This window comes from Periplaneta americana, chromosome 3, assembly GCF_040183065.1.
Source record: "Periplaneta americana isolate PAMFEO1 chromosome 3, P.americana_PAMFEO1_priV1, whole genome shotgun sequence".
Classification (NCBI taxonomy): Eukaryota; Metazoa; Arthropoda; class Insecta; order Blattodea; family Blattidae; genus Periplaneta; species Periplaneta americana.
Window position 1 is genome coordinate 121,438,743 of NC_091119.1, and position 20,012 is coordinate 121,458,754.

Sequence of the window (20,012 nt, forward strand, 5' to 3'; positions counted from 1 at the left end):
CTGTGATTCAAATGACAGCATTTTGAGCTACGAATTCAGTGATAATGGGTTTGAGACTCAGACCATGTTTCTGGACTATAGTATTTATTTTAAATTTTGGAGTGTATAAGAATTTCTATACCTCATCTAGGAATGAAAGCACTGTAATGTTTTTTATAACAGCCTGTACTGGTGTGTTAGAACTCTGCAGGTGTTCAAGCAGCCACTTGAAGAAATATGAACGACATACTGCACAACAATGCAGAAAAAAGAAAAGTGATCCCGGTATAATATGTAAACTGAGATTAAATAAAATAATTAGAATTTACATTTCATATGATATCTTGCTTTTTTAAAATAAACAGATACAGTAAATGTAAAATTGGTCCACTGCTGTGAAGTAGTGGTTAGCACGTCTGGCCATGAAACTAGCGGGCCCAGGTTCAAATCCTGGTTGGGACAAGTTACTTGGTTGGGGTTTTTCCTCAACCAATTGAAGCAGAATTGCTGGGTAATTTTCGATGTTGGATCTCGGACTCATTTCGCCATCATTAATTCACATTTCATCATCCATACAATAGCCCGGGTTAAGTTCATGGTGCGGCACGCTGTACTTGTACAAGAGCGCTGTCTTTCAGCTACCCAATCATTCTGAGAATAGGAGTGGTAAGCACAATAAGCCTCAGGCTGCAGTACAAGCCTTTGGATCCCTCTTCCGTACAAGCAGAAAGAAAAAAGGTAAAATTGTCTGTATATTTTGAACCAATTTTACTTTATTTTACAATATGGTACCGTTATTAAATGATCATATTCCAAGATACTGTAACAAGGTCAAGCTACAATGGAGGGAGAAGATAAATGATGTCCCCATAATCTCGTTATATCGGGATTCTATGGTTTTGCTTTGTACCCCCCAAGGAAACGGTTCTCTCTCCGCCTATGTACACAAGTGTGTTTTTCTTAGTTTAATATTAAGTTTTTCTGCTTTTGGTCAAATAATTGAGTTTACAACAAAACTTGTAATTTTCAATTTGTTCATGATCTTATTTAGATATGGATCGGTGGTTAAAGTGTGGATCGTTGAAACATAAGACAGTAATAATCTGAGTGGTTCTAGTGTTGTCGAAAATAGTGCAGAAGTGCAGATAAAGTTCCTTCCCTAAAAAAAAATCACACAAATATTGTCCATCCTATTTGCAAATGGGATTTTTTCGTTCTGAATAAAGACAGACCACAGCGTGTTCTCTGTTGTGAAGTGCTATTGAATGAATGTATGAAACCATCGAAGTTGAGACGTCACCTTGAAACAAAACATGGCGAATTAGTTAATAAGCCAGTAGGATATTTTCAAAATAAAAAACTGCAATTTTGTGGTTCACAGAATTTAGTTTAAGGACATTGTATGTTCTTGTCTCTTACGAAGTTGCCCTCCTGATCGCTAGAAATGGACAGCTCCTTACAATTGGGAACGATTTAATTTTGTCTGTGACAAAAGCAATAACAAAGAATTTGTTTAGTAAAGACATGTCTAATATCGCTATCTGACAATACTGTGAAAAGAAGAATTGACGCGATGGTTCAAAATGTGAAAGATATTTTGCTAGAATGATTACGTCTTAGTGAATATTTTGTGTTGCAGTTGAATGATAGCTACGATATTTAAAATAATGCTTTTGTGCGATATGAACACAAGAATAAAGTTTGTGAAGATTTTGCTCTGTGGATCGTTACCTCTTCACACAACTGCTGGAACCCTTTTCAAAATTGTCAGTGCCTTCATAACTACAAATAAACTTCAATGGGAAAAATGTGTAGCTATCAGCATAGATGGTGCTCAGGCAATGTCAGGAATACATAAAGGTTTGGTCGCACGTATCCATGAAGTCGCACCTCATGTGAAATGGATTCATTGTTTATACCCGCGAAGTACTAGCTACATGCTGAGTGCCCTCCAAAATGAAAACCATTTTAGATGAGGCAGTAAAAATTATCAATTTTATTAAAGCCTGCTCTCTTAATAACTGGTTATTTCCTGCACTTTGCAATGAAATTGGAAGTGATCACAAACACTTGTTATTGCACTCAGAAATCTGTTGCCTTTCCCGAGGTAAGGTTCTGACGAGGTCGTTTGAGCTTCATGATGAAGTAAGGTTGTTCCTCATAAACTCCAAATTTGAGTTAACACACTATTTAAATGACTTCACATGGCTCTCATCTCTTGCTCACTTAGTGGACATTTCCAGCATCATGAATAAGCTTAACTCGAGCCTTCAAGTTGCATCTGTCACCACGCAAGACAAGATAGAAGCAACAATCAAGAAGTTAAATTTGTTGTGCAACCGTATCAAGAAAGGAAAATAAGATTCCTTTCACATGCTGAGTGACTTCATTGATTTCAGTGAATAACCCCGTTCTAGTGATGTTGCTGAAAGTATGACTGAACATAATAGGAGATCATTGGTATCTCTGTATTTTCTGCTGTGTCCTGAAAAAAACGACTGGATGAAAACTCCTTCCTAGACTCGGAATATGAACTTCCTTCTGTTAAAGGAGAACAACTTGTCGAGCTGTTCTGTGATTCGACGTTCAAAATGCTGTTTCCTTTGTTACTGTTACTGGAGTGTTGGTTCCAAGCTAAGTCTGTTTACTCTGAAATTTCCAAAAGGGCTGTAAGACATCTGTTGCCATTTGCCACTACATATCTGTGCGAGACAACATTTTCTCATGTTGTATAATATATAAAAAAACAAATACAGAAACAGACTAAACGTGGAGCCAGATCTACGTCTGAAATTATCCCGTTTTAATCCTGACATGAGAAAGTTAACGTCTGAAAAACAGCACCAGCCATCACATTAGGTGAGTGTTAAATTCATAATATTAAGCTCAATTAATATGTTCATATTCATCCGAATATCTCCTTTGTAACACTATTGCATCGTTATAAATGGCATATTTAATATTGTAAAATTTTAATTTATTACTTCATTTTTACGATATGTAAATGAAAAAAACGTTCATTTGGATTTTATGGGAGCCACGACAACAAAAAGGTTGGAAAACGCTGAATTATATGATGATTATGAAAAAGAAGAGGAAGAAGAGAAGCTTCAAATAATTTTCTAATGGAGTAATTTTTCGAAATAAATATGCTAATTTGAGATCTCGGTTATATATGTATTGTGCAGGTGCTATGATGTTAATCGAAGCTGGCTTCCTGTCTTCACTACTGGATCGTATACGCCTGGAGGAGAACTCAAATGTAATGGCAGTGACACTTTCTGTACTACGATCACTGCTGCAGCTAAAGGAGGGTCACAGGACATTGGACAAAGGAGCACTGCTGCTATTTGCAGGACTGTCTGAACACGGGCGTGGGGACATTCGTGCTGCAGCCACAGCTTGCACTGCTCTATTAGCTGTGCACCCAGAAGGCAAGACGTCTCGGGTACCGGTACTGAACAATGTGCTGACCGGGCTGAGTTGTGAGGATCCTGCCGAGCAGGCCCAGGCAGCAGCCATAGTCATGAACGTGACAAGTTCCTCGGAATTTCGCCTCCCTATTTTTAAACTGGGGCTACATAATCGCCTACTGGTTCTGGCAGCCAATTGCAGGTTGGTAAATCGCACATTTCCCAGATGCAGGAATAATAATAATTGGCTTCTTTCTCCATAATTGAGGCATTGACATGGGAAAGGTCGTAACTGCCAAAAATTCGAATTTTTAGGTTTTTCATTGAGAAGGTAGTAAATGGCCATGCCAATGGCACAGAGAAGGTGGTATGTCCGTATGTAATGAAACGAAGTTGGAAACGTAGTCACTAGATGCTGTAAGTTGCATGTGCACAGCTGTTGGCGCGGAGAAGGTAGTAACTCCTTTTACAACATCAGAGTGTGTCTAGATAAATATGGGCTGATAACTGTGCAGGGTAGAATAAGAATCGGATGATTCTAATGGTCCTGATTTACATTATTGCCAAGAAACATTTTGATTCAGTGGACTTGAAATTCCTGGTTTCAGAACATTCCTACATGCCATGTGATAGGGAATTTGGCATCATAGAGAAAAGAAAAAAAAAAAGATGCAAGACCATGGTTCCAGAAGAGGTAAGGCCTAATAATGTAATAATGATGAAGAATGAGGATTTCTTCGACTTTTCTGCAGAATGTGACAAATTTTTGAATACAACTCCTATCAAAATCAGCATCCTCAACTGGATTAGACTCTCAAGAGCTGATTTTCCTCTAATAAAAACAAGACAGTCATATAATGACCTTGAAATGTGGACAGAGCACAGGATTTTTAAGAAAGGACAGTCATTAACGTCAATCACTAACTTGCAGTGCTTGCAACGCCTTGAAAGAAGACCAGTCGTCCCTGATGCCAAAAAGAGAGACTTGTTATCTATGTTAGACTTCCTCGATGAAAAGTATCATGCATTTTACCGAAAAAATTGTGCATAATGTATAAATAACGTTAATTCTCAGTTTGGCTAAGGAGTGATTTCAATGTTGTATTTTCATAAAATAGAATTTCACAGATAAATCTGTGCCAGAATTTTCAAATTTCATATGTAACACAAACATGAGTATATGCCTTTCATTTAAAGCAGTTTCTGTAATAATGTAAGTGAGAAAATGTTCATAAATTTGTTTTTTGCTTCCCCTGAAAAATTTTGTTTTTGGCAGTTACTACCTTTCCCATGTCAGCGCCTCAATTATGTCAAATTTAATTTTTCATAAATCTTATTTCCTAGTCTATAAATCAATTTTGGGCATATCATGAGCCAAATGGTTAAAGCATCCAATATTGGACACCAGAAATTTGTGTTCAACCCAGGTTAGTCCAGATGAATGTGTGAATGACAACTGTGTTAATGCCAGCAACATAAATCACACCGATCCTTATTACTAGTGCAGTAGCAGTGGGGAAGTAGGTACTGTACAAAACCTTCTTCACCAGGAAATTAACTTCAAGGGACTTATACAGTGAAAGCTCTGTGAAACATGTACTCATTGAGAATCCCTGGATTCGATGCCATTGTTTGTGTATTCATTCTGATGTGACACCATAAAAGCAAGCAAGTTTATTTTGATATACATACGCCTAGATCTTACACATGAAGAGTCCGTTGAATGTAAGACAGGAGAGGTCATAATTCAGGAAGAGCAAAATTATGATATACTCCATGTGCAAGAATGAAATGCTCTACTACTTAAAACTAGTGTGAATGGCATCATGATGCAAAATCTGGCGAAAGTGGAACTCGAGAACAAAGAATAATGATTTTTTGTGACCAACTAGTTTCATTCAGTCATAAAACATGTTTATGAATGGCCTTACTTCATTGGTGCTCCAAGTGATGGTCTTACATTACAATGAAATTTTAGTTTCTCACAGTTCTTTTATCTTTTTTTTTTTACGACACTTTATCAATATGTTAGGTTATTTAGCGTCTGAATGAGATGAAGGTGATAATTCCGTTGAAATGAGTCTGGGGTCCAGCACCGATAGTTACCCAGCATTTGCTCATATTGGGTTGGGTAACTTGCCCCAACTGGGAATCGAACCTGGGGCACCTGATTTTGCGGCCAGATATGCTAACTGTTACTCCCCAGGTGTGGCCTTCTCAGTTCTTAATAATATGTTGTTAACTAATGTTGAGTTCTCCAATGAAGGAGAGTGATGTAGCAAAAAGTATAATAGTTTTAATGTAGGCATCATATTTTTATGTTATGGAGGTTATATCACCTACACACAACCCGCAAACCATTTGGAGGACCGTACCTGCCGTTGCTTAGTGAGGCCATAGACAGGATGATTGTCAGACTTCACCAACCTTATCCCCTCTTGACCACCTAGGGACGTTTATGCATACCATGGCAGATCAGCATTTCCTCCATTTTTGATGGGACAGTAATACTGCTGTGACTCAATCCCCAGAGCCTCATTTTTACAAACCTGTTGCACCACGGTAAAGTGAGGATAGGATCTGAGTAGGAGAGGTTATGGAATGCATTTCACTAATCCTTGCAATACAGTTCTTATCATAAAACAGTATAAAAAGACAGGATACTATATGTAAAAAAGCGATAAAAATAATGTGCACTGGAACATGAATTGCACATTATTGAATTGTTCTTATTTTATGTTGTATTTGGAAAGTCCTTATGTAGTTTAGAAAATACGTATTTATTTATTTGAAGTTAATGAAGAATGTACTATTTAATGTTCATTATACTGTGTATACCGTACTTGATGTAAATCATCTACAAAATAGGTATGCCTTCATCAGAAATCGGTAGTTTGTATGAGAACAGAGCTGAAATTGTACAAAATCGGAGTTATAACTGTTTAATTATTATAAAGGAGGAATATCTTTGTTCATATTTTTATTTAATAATACACAAAATTTACTGTTGCCATACACTGATTATAATGGCGATCATGTACCATCACAACAATGCTATTTCTTTGTACAAGCTAGTTTTCTTTTTCCATTCACTTTCAATCTTGCTTTCAACTGTAGAGACCGCGAGCTGCAGATTAACTGTGTAAAGGCACTCACAAACTTGGCTGAGGTGCCCGAGGCGAGGGCCATGCTGCAGTCCAGAGAAGCAGAGGTCAGGGCCATCCCTGTGGCTGGAGAGGATGCTGAGGCCATACGCTGTCACGTTCAGACCCTTCTCAATATCATCCACTTCCAAATCTAATCAAATTGTTGTAATATTTGACTTAAGAGTTAATATGCAACGTGTTATGACCTATTTAATTTAATTTACTTTTAGAACTTTACCACTAAGAGGCACTTCTATTACCTGCAACTGTGCTATTAGTTTCCATCATGCAACTTGCAAGATAGTCTCGAGAGAATCTCTTGGACAATCACCAATCATTATCAGAAATTATTGCATTAAATATCAAAATAAAATACATGGCTTCATTTTAATACATTTAGCATGAAATATTACATTGTTTAGGGTTTCCTGAGTCAAAACATGCTACCTTTTCTTACGCTTTTTGTACTGTATTCTTCAATCTTTCTCAATTTTCTATCAAGATCATGCAGCATATGACGACTAGTAATTATGAGACTGATTGAATGATCACAAAATAAATTCTTGTTCATACTGACTGACAGACTCAGCAAGAAAGTTAACTGCCATCTATAGGTGGGTCCAAATTCTTGTATTTATCCTGTATTATCTTATAGATATCTCAAGTCTTTATCTTAGCCAGCATACATAGCACGAGGTATCTAAAGGAAATTAATAACACAGCTGAAGAGTACAGTGGCACTTACTGGTAAAGTTACGAAATAGGCACTCCATAGTTGGTGTGCTCTCCTGCACACAAGATAGAATTAACCTGGATGTTCCAAGCCTTTATCAAGTGCCAGTATTTAATGTCGAAGTTCCTAAATGTTTCGAAAACTAAACGATTCATTTATACAATTTATCATAGTTTTTCTAATCCATTTGTAGCTCAGTCACACCAAAGCTATTAACATTCAATTCCTGGCATATCCCGTAAGATCTGCTGCAGATGAAGATACACAGCATATTTTACTAAAATACTTTTCTTGCTGCTGATACCGTATTCTATTTCTGCTTCATTATCACTATATCATCTTCTCATTGGTTCTAAATGGCCTCTATTACTCGTGAGACAACTAAACCAGGAGAGAAGGTAGATTGGCCAATTACTTTACCCCTCCATTGCATATATCGCTGACTAGTAACATATTTAATTAATCAAGACTTGAAATGTATGCAACAATTGTTTTTCTTTTAACACATACCAACAAGTGAGATATACTGCCTGATAATAGATGCATCGGCCAGAACCTCAATCAGAGGTAATTTTTGTATAGTGGTAGTATACAAATCTTAGATATTAATTTAAAAGAATATAACAATGAAAACTTTGAAGAAATTCTAATAATATAACTGCTGTTAAATGGTCTTTAAAAAAAAAAAAAGGAGTTCAATGGCACCTGAAGAATTTAGGCACTTTTCATTCAAGAGAACAGTTGCATCATCCACAAAATATATAATGCATCGGTTTTTGACCCTGGTGGCATGCATTGGTTTAAATTCTGATAAGCACAAGTGGTATTGATGGATAAATGCAAAAGTGGGACAGATCTCTCTCGTATCCTTTGTTAATATTCCATCAATTCTCCATTTCCACCTTCACTCTTCTTTCGTGACCAGTTATCCTGGTAGGGAGAAAGATTATAGCACTTCCCTGATCATAGGAGAAACTACCTCCAAATATGGAGATGATAAATATTTCGTGCCAGGAAGTAAGAGCATAAGTAAAGAAGTGAATTTTCAATGGTCCTCGCCAGTGGCGGCTTGTGATAAAATATTATATGTGTTCACAATTTTGTGGTTCCAAAATCGAAGAGAATTTTAAATCGTACGTTTAGTCTAATATGAAATGTCATGATTCCAATGTGTCACTATCGAAAAAAATCGTATATAAATTCAAAACAACATATAATAATAATAATAATAATAATAATAATAATAATAATGAAACCCAGTCTTTTTATTTCCAATTTTTCCTGGTAAGCCAGTTTACCCAGTTCTTTACTGTTCAAAATTGCTTGAACAGAGTTCATTGTTTACGTTTGCTAAAAATGAATACATACCACAGCCCCGTTATTTACAAACGCGTGTGCTCAGTAATATATTTTGATTCACAACACACTGATACACTATAGCCTATACTAGTATTGTAATCCCATTCGCATAGATTGATTACTATAAATACAAGCCAGTAAATATTATTCTTAAATATTATACACCACCATACAGATACTTAAATTCATACCACCACCACCACAGTCAGCCAGCAGAGTTTAAAAGTCAAACTATGCTATTATGCCGACACTGAAGTGTAGTAATTCACAAACTACACTCTCGTAGCAGCACTGTACACACATCCTCGTAAAGTAAATGTTCCTACAGTCCGATGCTGACATCTACAGGCTATTAAATTTCCTCCTCGAGATATAGCACGAGAACGATAGGCGTCGATACACCTGACATCTGTAGGATAGATACTCATCATGTTCACTTAACGCTTTGTGCTCTTGACAAGTCATAAGCGGCCAAGTAAAGACAATTTTCTCCTGCGCATGCGTGAAATTCCTGTAACCATCTCGAAAAGAACATGGCTTGTACGTGAACGGATGTTGCCAAGTTGACATAAGAAGTTTATACAAGATGTGGGAAGTTTAAAATACTCGATTCTGATATTATACATCCCACTACGTCAATACGGTATCAAATAATAAAACTAGTCGTGCATTAATGGAAACAAGGTGTTCACGTGCTCTTATTGACGCACTGCCACTGGTCCTCGCAATACAAGTCATTTATCAATGAGTAAATTTAAAAAAAATTACTATGCAATGAAAATAAATCAGATTCATAAAATATTTTGATGTTTTTATTAATTTCAAATCTGCACCTGATTATGTGTCTTGGAAACTAGCTATTTTGACTTACACTCTTACTCCCTGGCACGAAAGAAATAATATACAGCACTTCCATGATCATAGGAGAAACAACCTCCAAATATGGAAATAAAAAGTAGCCTACGTAGACTGTTCAAATTTTATCTGGACTGATTTTCTTAGAGATCAAAATAATAATTTATAGGTAAGCAATTACCTGCCTTCCATATGTCAACAATTAGCAGGAGAAAACAAACATGGAAGATATGTGTCTTGTACGTTGTTAAACAGTGAATTATCAAGTTTCTTAGTATGGAAGAAACTAGTGGTGTTGCACTTTACAGAAAACTTCTAGTAGTTTCAGAAAAAACTGTTTGTCTCATGCGATAATCTTAGAGTGGTACAAATCGTTTAATGCACTTTTGAAACCAAGATTGCTAGCAGCGAATGGATAGATTCAGATTTGTTAAAGTTAAATCATCTGAGAAAAAGACAATGGCTACAATTCCTTGAGAAGAGGAAGGAATGATATTGAAACATTTCCTCTAATATAAACAATGAATGCAGCTATTACATCACTCTCTTGAAAGGTACTCTGAAAGAAGCCATAAGTTCAGTATATGTCAAAAATTGTGTAAAGGTATCGCCTTCCTTCATGACAAAGCCAGTCCTCACTGAGCAAAAATCTACAAGATACTATACGCTTATTGAACTTGGCTGGAATGTGCTGTCACATCCTTCATAATATAGACTGGATTTATCTTTGGGCAACTAACACCCGTTTGGATTGCTGAAGAAAAGCTTAGAAGGCAAAATATTTTCACCAAATATGCTGAAAGTAATGAGGAAATGGCTGCACAACCAATGAAAGAAGGCATGAAGATGCTCTCCTCGGGAATTATTTTGAAAAATAATTATGGTTCGAATTTTATTATGTAATGTTAACAAAATGTAGTATGGACCAAATGAGGTGCCCAAGATCAAAATGGGCTATCTTATCCAAAGGTGAATTTTAAGAAAAGTTCAAAAATTTCCTGCATCTGATTGATGTACTGATTTTTTCTATGCATTTTACACATCTAAAATAAGTCATTTTGAAACTAAACCTTTCACTGTGTAAAGTTTTCAACCCAAACTTGCCAATGATGTCAATAATTCATTTTCTAAAAAAAGTCACATAGCCCATTTTTATCTCAGGCGCCTCAAATTTGAACCCTCTGTGTATCAGCAGTAGTGGTGGTGGTGGCGGCGGTGGCGGCATGTACCATTATTATTATTATTATTATTATTATCTACCACCAACATCCATAATATAATAATATCTCACATTACCTTTATCATTATTATTGTTATTATTATGGCCTGACACTATTTCAATTATTGCCATTTATAATAACTTTCTTAGAGGCATCAGAATGGCAGGAATAAAATTTGTGGCGTAATGTGACTTCAAGATGGAAACATGTCATCTGTCTTCATAATGACATGGGGTATCCTAACAGGACAACTGACTGCTTTTTTTTTTAACATGAAAGAACAACTGTGAATGAAATGATTCTAAATTATTTAATTCATTAATGTATTATTTATTACACACCTAATATGATGCAATACAATATATACATATAATCAGTTAAATAAAATCTCAGCAAGACAGCTTTGAATCACATCTTTCTATATATATATATATACATATATATATATATCAATGTTTTATAAAATAAGATATTCGTTTTTTCTGTTCTGCATAACAGTCACGTGTGGAATGCATGGACACACTGTACAGTAGTACTTTACACTAAAATGGAATTAAATCTTGTCCTATAAAGAACACACATTATATTACAAGTGTAGTAGATATGTTGCAGAAACTTATCAATATGTGAGCAAAATAAGTAGAAATAGAACATGCAAGTTATCAACACACAAGTTTTACATTTTACGATATAAACTAGAAATATAAGTAGTGATAAATATATAAATGAAAGTACCAGTATATACCGTATATTTCCGCAGATAGAATGATAGCTGAATCATAAAAAAAATACCCACAAAAACGGATGTGATCTTATATTGGAAAAAAGAGAGAGAGAGAAAGAGACCTTAAAATTCTACACTAAAACCATTATAAAATACAACAAATCACAACATGCATCGTCCAAGGCAAAGAGCTCGTCAAACATGTCCTGATTTTCAGTGTTGGCAGCATCATCATCCCATTCTGAATATGGCAAGCCGGTTTTTACTTCATCATCACTATTCCATAACAAATCATCATCTATGCCATCCATAGTATTAGAAATTCTGCACTTTTTGAAGGCTTTTACCACTGCTCCCGCTTTCAATTTTCCCATGACAGTTGATAGTTTGGAGGTCATCTTAAAGGAGAGTTATAAGCAAAATATATAGATTGTGCTCGAAAATTTATACCTCATCTTATCTGCAGAAATATACTGTAAATAAATTACGAAACAGTACATTTCCCTTTGTTTGGGCAAACACAAATTCTTTCTTATATTTATAATTGCAATTATTTATAGTAGTACTCTTTGAAAAATCAGTGTCTATACTGCTATTTGGATTAAGGAAATTAAATATATTAGATCAACTTCAGGAATTATTAAAAAATTATTATTTTTGTAAGTGATTTTGTAATATACTTTTTTTTTTCTTTTTTTTTTTTTAACTGGTACAACAGATATATTTCAAGCGAAACTTTCTTTCTATTGTACCTCACTCAACAAACATTGTGTGGATGAAGTTATATAAAATAGCAATTGATATTTTCAATGTTTCCAGAAATCTTACTTTGTCTTGAACCCAGTTAGGTCGGATAATCAGAATTCCACTATGTTAAGACAAGGATCTCGCTTTGGTACAGTATACGATAAAATGTGGCCATAAATTGACATTTTCTTATTTTGCCTACATTATAATGAGCCAGGACCACTGCCTGTGTGCTTGACAATGAAGCAAGTACTGTTGGGCTGGTAGTGGCTTGCAAATGCTGACTTCCCAGTTCTTATTGCTTTGTTAAACTCTGCATTTTCCCGTTTTATCATTATATTTAGTCCTACTTAGCAATGTTATGAAAATTGATAATGCTGTTACGTTAATACTATGTTTGTACTTCACTACCAAGTACTAAAAAATGTTTCGTTACAAATATTACAATAAATTGTGGATAAAAATTTGTCCAATGATTGTCGTCACTTGTAATATGAGCAATATCGACAGCATTACTGGTATTGCAAAAACTTTGTTAACCATGTACAATATCAACAATGACTTAGTTCATCAACTTCCTATCTAGGACTGTCATATTATTTTGGATCTCATTTACATAGTAAAAAAAAACTTCTCTTACCTCCCCCCTCCCATAACATTAGCAAAAAGAATAATAAACTGCAAATTTAATGTAATAAACATGTACATTAATTTCAATTCTCAGAAAATCTGACACAATGAAGTCATTATGTCAAGGATAATAAAAATTATTCCAGTTGTTTTATATACAAATTCTTTAATACGAACTTTGTAATTGTAATTTTTCTCTCAGAAATAAAAGCTATTTTTTTCTTTTTGAGCAAATCAATAATTTATATATTTCTTTCACTCAATACTGCAGTAAAAATTACGTACCAATACATTGGTTCGAAAGTTAATAAGATGAGTCTAAGCAGTGCTTTTCTTCTGGAGAAAAAAATGGTGGAACTCTGTGTAGAATATATTATGGCAGACTGAGAGATGATTACATGGGAATTTTGTCGTTTTTAACCTGCCTTTTGTTCAACTATGACTTTCAAGGCCTAATCGGTATTCAAAGAAAAATTATAATTATTAACACATTTCTCGGTTCCATGATGAAAAAAACGACAAAAAAAGGTACTAGAACAGCATTCCACCACAAAAAAGCACTGGATCTAAGAGATAGAAAGTTAATATTATACACATATTTTCATTTTCTAGTATAAAAAAACAGTTAAGAGTTTTCTTAGGTCATAAGACCAGATATAAGGCAATAATTTTAGTTGAAAATGTATTAAAAAGTAGATATAAATGTTTATTACATGTTACCATATAGATATATCAATGTCTTGCATCATTTCCGTAACTTTTAGTAATAACTACAATGGAGTGCTATTTAGTGTTCTATATATGTGTGGTGAAAAGTCTAAGTTTTTTGGGAATAAAATACCAGTGTAGCAAATTAATGTAAATTTCGTTCCCACAGTAGAAATGCGTAAAATTGTCTAAATCCCTATCTGCACATTCACAGCGATTGTTCAATACTCAGTATGGGGAAGCACTGTATTTAGTTCCCATATTCCCATATGGGATAATGGAAACAACGTGATCTTGCATAAGTTATTGATTCACGAAAATTAGGGCATAACAACTTACATTCCTAACATAGCGTGTGTAGTATAAAAGTATATTACATTAAGCATAGGGTAATTTTATACATATGATTTTGTTACATTACAGTATGCCATATTTATCTCAATATTCTTGTATGGTGAATATCAGGAGCTTAAAACATTTTACTCTCTCGCCAAATGAAATGTACAAAGTAACATGTTATGTATGGCCCAAGAACAATACAGTCACTTGAACAATATCTTGAACAGAAAAATACAATGTTCAGGGCAATGATTAAGTTGGTGTCGGTTATACTGCATTATGTTATTTTTAATTTATGATGAGATAAGACTAACAACATCCATAGTAGGCAAGTACCTCCATTAAAAGTTATTATTTTCTCTGAAACATTACTACAGATGATTTAATTCGATTTCCATAATACCAATATAAATTGCATTAATGTACAACTCAAATTGAATCTATGCACCCTAGTTTCCATAGTTAACTGAGTAGTTTGTAAAACTACATATCTACTAAGACAATACAATCTTCACTCTCTGTAAAGAGCTTCTAAAACATCTATGCTCTTAATTTAATTTACTGGACAAGCACAGTGTACAAAAGGCAAATGCAAGGCCTCCATGGATACATATTTTGTCTCTGTGTATAAAATTTCATACACTACAAATTGTGAATTTAGTCCTGCAAAGACATTTTCTAGGATATTTTTTAAGTTAAGTAGGTCCCTAAACAGAGACGGTACTACAGAAATTAACTGAAGTATCAGTTGTGTATCATAAGATGGATTAAAATATTCTTAAATTGAGTAATTATTAATGATATGATTCAAGTCTGAAGTAGGCAATACTTATTTTCAATGTAATTTATCTTACTTTAACTAATCATCAGTCTTGTTTTTAAAACACACACATTTTAAACCCACACTTTATACTAACTTATCAACAGCCAATACTGAAGATTATGTAATTGATCACATTTAGATAAATGTGTGTCTAAAAAAATCTTATTGTGAGTCTCAAACTGCAATGACACTACAGTCTATATAAAACTAGAAAGGTATTGACAGTTCAGCATCTTCAAAGTGTCACCATGGTAACCGCTCAAACCAATCAGAGTCCATGGCTACAGGTCGGCGTTGCCGACTCTTTCACAGCAAGCACGTGATAGCAGCTGTTTTGTTTGGAAGAGTTTAATCTTCGGTACTATGACAGAAATGATTGGTTCTGTCGTGGCTAATATTTTCGTAGGTATTCCGGTGGTATATATTACCGATTACACTCAAAAAGATGCAAATTTCGCTATGAGAAGCAGAATCTTCCACTGCAGTGTTTCTTCTTTGTACACTATCGTGAGGAATTTAGGTTTCATATCTCCGGTGGGTGGGCAAAAGGGCTAAAGTTATTACTTTTTGTGATATAAGATTTCCTTCATTAAATTCGTTTCCTAAAAACATCAATTTAGCAATATAATTGTAGGATCGTCAGAATAGCATTACTATCATCTTTTGTCCCTTTTAAGTCATCGGTATAATATGAAATAGGCCTAACTGATTTTGCGTCATTATTACTGATACTAATATCTCAAACGCCTAGCCCAGATGAACCACACGCTCCACTGTTTTCTGTACCGTTCGGTACATTATGACACTCAAATTTATGTAGCCCGACACTTTTCCACGAGACATTATTAGCTGATGTAAGGTAGTCCATGGAGTTAAAAACTGTATCTGTCCTTTACAACTCCTAATAATTTATAGCATGAAATCTTGATTATGGTTTATACTAAGGTACATATCGTTTGCATACTGTAACATATTCATATTCATTCTTTTATCACTTTTATAATAATAATAATAATAATAATAATAATAATAATAATAATAATATTTGTCTAGCCTGAGTCTGTATGATGCAAATTTACGAGTTTGCGTCAGCTGCTCGATTCCGACACGGAGACAGCAATGCAATCAGTCACACAGCACTATCGCACAACTTCACAATGTCGCTCCCTTGCCATGTATGAGAGAGAGAACTGTCAATACCTTTCTGGTTTTGTATAGACTGTTAACCAAGAAATTAATTTAACAGAAAGGATATACTAATTTTGTTCTAAATAAAACACAACATATAAATTCATCTCCTATTGCAAGTCTCGTTCATACTTAAAACACATTTAACCTTGTTAATATTTCCAGTACTCCTTGCTACAAGATGAACACTTTCTCACCACTTAAAAAAATTCTAAGAATATTATTAATACAATGATAGGATTCATTGTTCGATGTGTCATTGTCTGTTTGAAAGTGTTCCACATATTCTTTACATTCAAATGACAATAATAGATTGTTATAAGTCGTGAGCACCTAATTTTGGAAACTATAAAATTATTTATTAATGTAATTTAAAACATCCCACATAACCTAGTTCGTTAATAAGACTGTGTTTAATGTTATCTGGCATATACGTAGTAACAAAAAAAAATCCGATACAACCAATTTAACAAAAAATTCAGACATCGTATCCAGACATTACTGTATACAAAAATTTTTAACATTATTTAAAGCTTTGTGCGTACTTCGTACAGGAGCACCCACAGGTTTGGATCTCATTAGGGACAACACACTTCCTCAGTATCAATGGTGTTAATTTTTAAGAGTATTAAACAAATTACATAATGTATTAAAAAATAAAGAAGTTCGACTTTTCAGTAGGAGCAATTGCTTCTTGCTCCTACTGCCTCCCTTCCTGCAGGCACCCATGACCCCTCACTCTATAAATATAAGCAACAATCTTCAACTAAGGGAATTAAAGCTTTCATATACTGTTACATTAAAATTATTGTACATAAAGCAATAATAATGGTTTCATGTATCTGGTAAAATCTGAAATCAAAAGCATATTAACAAGCTTAAAATATATTACGTTCATCACAAAAAAGTACACCAAAATAAATATTACCCAGTAAGAAGTTGAAATATTATCAATTTATCGAATTTTTAATAATATTTATACAAGAAGACTTAGTAAGATGTAATGCTACCTGAAAAATTAAAACTGCACATAATTGAAATAATCTTTTTTCAATCTCAGTATTATTTTGTTTGTTCAAATTTAAACACTGAAAATTATCAAATACTCTGCCATGGTGAACACATGTTATATAGCATATAAAATATTGCTATGAATAGAAGCTTTGCTTTTTAGTACAGTATCATTCTGTTCTTTTATCTTGGGAGAAGGCGATACAGCATTGTAAGAAGTTAATTTTGTATTTTATACCAAAATAAATTGTTTCATAATATGCAAAAGAAAAAAATCCCGTCAATAAGTGCGAGTATACATTTATACAAAGAATATTACCCCTGAGAATCTATGTCAGATAATATTTTTTCGGCTGTTCTTTCGTCATCATACTGGTATTTTACTCTACGACACTCAAATATTTATAAAACACGTTAAAATGACCAAGCTAGAACTTGAGTCTATTATATTATTGTTCACCAAATTTCTGTATGTCACGAGGACACTTCTGTGGCTAACGAGAAAGACAGGCTACAACACGATGTCACATTCCTAGTCATAATATGGCCAACATTGAACAAATTTATGTATAACTGCACGTTTAACATGAGTTTAATATAGCAGTTCCTTTATTTTTTAGAACTCTCAACATGTATTTATATTAAGCGACTGTCAAGATGGCCATGACTAAACCATGATAACGTGACTCTGAGTCATGCCACAGCCTGTCTTTCTCGTTAGCCACGGACATTTCACAGTTTATAAAGTTTGTAATAATCTGATTTATAAAAATGATAGTGAATTATATACATGTAACCAACATTACTTGATACGTTCCAAACATAATTATGTAATGACATATATATAAATATATACTGTACATATACGAATGCTTCATACATTATACAAAATTTTTCTACTAAATTCTCTACATGATCAAACATGTGTTATGTAATTCTGCAATCTGTTTGAGTTTGGTTTTAAAATACATTCTAAATAGCAACCATCCATGTAAAGCACTACCAAAAACTAGTTGTCATACATTGATTTTGTTAGCAAAAAAGAGCAATTCATAAAAAAAATTCTTTTTACCTCATGCTGTCTTGTGTAAAAATGCGAACTTAATAACAATATCATGAATTGTTGTTACTGTTACGATAGGTTTAATTTTACATATTTACGTAATTAAATTAAACTAAACTTAATAATTCAGTACACAAATTCTATTTTCAGGAAGTAAATTTGTAAATATATTCATCATTGTAATTAATATACCTATAAATTATTTCAAATTTAGTATTATACTCTATGTTCACATTATCTGTTAATGTCTTAACCAGACACTGAACGATTAAAAACACTAATTAGATCACAATCTGGTAACATAGACTAATGTAATGTTGCTATAATGATGTTTGGTTCCTCATCGTTATGCAGTTAATGATGTTTAATAGCATAAATTAACTACTCCTATATAATACGAGGCTACTAGTCAGCTGAAATGGCTCTTAGATGCAATCTGCATTTTTCGCTCAATTAGTCAGCATATTAGAATCTTGCTGACAGTTTCTTAATTTTGGGTGCTGACAGTTTCTTAATTTTGGGATTCTGGAGTTTGCGTGCTTATATTTTTCCATAATCTATAACAACTTGAAGTACCTGTATGTGACATAAGATATAGTTATACATGAAGTAATGTTTTGTAAAAAGAACTACACGAAATGTCTTTTGAAATTATGTTAATATATATTATAAAACTATGTAACTCTCATAAAAATTAAATAATACAATGTAATAGTACTTATTCACAATAGATAGTTATGCAGCAACTGTTCACCACTATGGAGTAGTGGTCAGCATGTCTGACTATGAAACTAATGAACCCAATTCAAAACTTGGTTGGGATAAATTGCTTGGTTGAGGTTTAATCGGGAGTTTTCCTCAACCTATGCTATCATCATCATTGTCATATATAAGAGGCACAATGTGCCTATCTATTCTAGAAATCCTATGATGGAAGGCTCCATTATAAGTAGCATCATTGATTCATTCATTAAAAATTACTTCATACACCTTCACTTCAAACAGTGGAAATAATTATCAAGACCAACTGTTGTTACTGTAATGCAGTGGTTCCCAACCTTTTTGACCGACAACACACTCTACTGAACACTAACAATATCGCGATACATTTATTTTTATTAAATATAATGATATAATAATAACCAGTGCTTTTCTTCTGGAGAAAAAGGTGGTGGAACTCTGTGTAAAATATTTTATAGCAGACTAGGAGAGGATTACCGTTCACTGCACGGGAATATTGTCATTTTTAACCTCCTTTTCAACAACTGAGAGTTTCGTCGAAGATTTAAGCAGAATTCAAAGAAAAATAGCTAATATTAAAACTATAGTTATTCACACATATTTCAGTTCCATGATGAAAAGTAACAAAAAAGGTGCCAGAATACAGTTTCAGAGTGTTCCGTCAGAAAAGAACACTAATAGCAATTTTTATGTAGTGTCGGACATCCAGTGTTGTAAATAGGTCGATATAAAAAAAGCAACTTGAGTGGCATTAGAAAAAAAAGCAAAGGTATGTGTCAAAAATCTCAACCTGTGTATTCTGGATGTCCGATAAAATATTTTTATTTTGGAAACTCACCTATTTAAATTAATGTGAAGTCTGGCGCTTGGTGAGTTGCATAAAATTTCTCTTTAAGTGGCCTTATGATTAACAGGCTAACATGTAAATCATCTTCAAGATGCAGCAGTCTGTTACTTTGTTTAGACTTCACTATTTTCATGGTACAAAATGCTGATTGATGTAAGTATAACGTTGAAAATGGCAGTTCTGAATGCCTTTTTAGTTTATTCGGCACCATCAACTGATTTGACAAAACATTTCCGCATTTAAGACACTCGAGATTTTGTTTATATTCATCTCCACACCACGTAAAACCATATTGCAAGTATTCATCACTATAATATTTACGAAACGCAGTAGGTACGTTTTTGCGAACTCTGAAGGGAACTTCCGTTCACATTATTTGAATTAGCACTGCTGTCATCTAATCCAGAGCTTAATTCAGATTGAGTTTTTTGGATTAAAAATTTGTCCATGAAAATCTAAATAAAGCACTTTTGATAAAATAATCCG

The 20,012-nt window shown here is 33.8% G+C and overlaps 1 protein-coding gene across 1 annotated transcript in view; it reads right to left on the bottom strand.

Annotated features, from left to right (window-relative positions):
• Positions 1-6,379: 6,379 nt before the first annotated feature.
• LOC138696472 (SH3 domain-containing protein 19-like) overlaps positions 6,380-20,012 on the bottom strand; it is a 66,198-nt gene continuing 52,565 nt past the window's right edge. The window contains exon 8 of the mRNA XM_069821479.1: positions 6,380-6,689. The gene's annotated coding sequence lies outside the window, so the exon portion shown is untranslated. The remainder of the gene's footprint in view (positions 6,690-20,012) is intronic.